Source organism: Glycine max, chromosome 10 (genome assembly GCF_000004515.6).
Source record: "Glycine max cultivar Williams 82 chromosome 10, Glycine_max_v4.0, whole genome shotgun sequence".
NCBI classification, from domain to species: domain Eukaryota; kingdom Viridiplantae; phylum Streptophyta; class Magnoliopsida; order Fabales; family Fabaceae; genus Glycine; species Glycine max.
Window position 1 is genome coordinate 43,461,395 of NC_038246.2, and position 1,691 is coordinate 43,463,085.

A 1,691-nucleotide genomic window follows, 5' to 3' on the forward strand; every position below is an offset into this window, starting at 1 on the left:
TAAATTTAAGTTTAATATTTATTAGTTTCTATAATTTTAAATTAATTTTTAATTTTATAATTAATAAGTGAATTTTTAAATTTTGAAGTTTATATTTTAATTTTTAAAAGATCAGTGTTGTTAAAAATTTTTAACTAACAGTTAATTTTTTTAATGGTAATAATATTTTAAGAATTAAAATATAAATTTTAGGAAATAAAAAATTTATTCATTAAATTTTAGTAACTAAAAAATTTATTTATTTATTAGTTAGTCCGTAATAATTGAGCTACAAGATTATTAAATACTTTCCCCACACGTAATATATTATGTGTTCCAGTCCAAGTGAAGGGGTCACACGGACAGGTCTCTTCAATTGAGCGTGATTATTGGCGGCTTTCACCGAATAGGTATGCATTGTTAGATTATATGTTGACAGGGTTTATTATTATTTTTGAAAAAATGATTTTATTTTATTTTGACAAAATAGATTGCGCCTTGTGCTGTCCCGAAAAAAGGAGGCTGAGCTATTTGACCTAGCCCAATAGGCTAGACGGGTCAAGTTAGGCCCATGAAATCTCTAGTTTGCACTGGCTTTGGAATTATCGATTCTTTGCTGATTTTCACTAGTTTTGAGATGAGCTACTACTATTTTAGAATTAACAAACCAGCTACTAAATTTTTGGTCCAACTGGCCATTCTGTTTTAATAGTATGGAAATATTAAATATATTTCATTTAATTTTTTAAATTACCTAAAAAACAAGTATTCAATTCCGACGTTAAAAGAATTCGCTACAAAATGCATTTCAGTTTGTTTTATGCTATTGATAATTTATTTTATTTCTCATGTTTTTATAAGTCTTACAATTTAAGAATTAAAGTAAAAATAGGACAGTATTTTTAAATTTAATGATTATAAATAACAATATTTTTTTATGTCCTTATACTTTTAAGAAATGTAAAGCGGTTTCTTATGTCTAGAAAATGATTTATGAGTGGTAATTTTGCTTCATAGAACAGCATTTAAAGAAGTCTCTCTTATAGTACTAAGTATGAAGTTTAAAAAAAGCAAAATGGAATTAGCTAGGGAAAGAGCAATGATATAGCGGTGACTTACATTACCATTTATTTTAGTTCCAAAGTTGTGTTGGGACCAAACTTGGTGACTTTAATTGAGTATGGAGGTGGACTGATATCAAAGCAATTAAGGAATAAAACCGTTTTAACAGATCAATTAAGACTCGCCGACAAATTTGGCATTTGGGAACTCACTTAACATGAAATAGGAGTACTTTGTGTATCAGCACAGAATTTATATGCTTTTAACTTTTGAGACAGGTAAGAATTGATTTTGAGTGTATTAAAAGGAAGAGATTTATGATCAGCATTTTAATTGTTCGGGCCTAGGGAGTTCTTTAAAAGGAAACAAAGGAATTTTCTTACAAATCCTTCAGCCTCTTACGTTCACAATTTGTTTTGTTAATACTATTTATTAATAGATAATAATTATCATTATCAAGTGTTAGGATTATTTATATTAGTACTGTCACTGTCTAACGAAAATTAAATTGTATGGTAGTATAGATTTTGAAAGTTTATTCAGAAAATATTATATATTTTAGGTTTTTTTTAAAATCAAAATGGCATTCTTTTGAGCATGTTTTCATTGGCCCGTTGTGAACTATATTTTTTGCCTGTGTTTTTTTAATT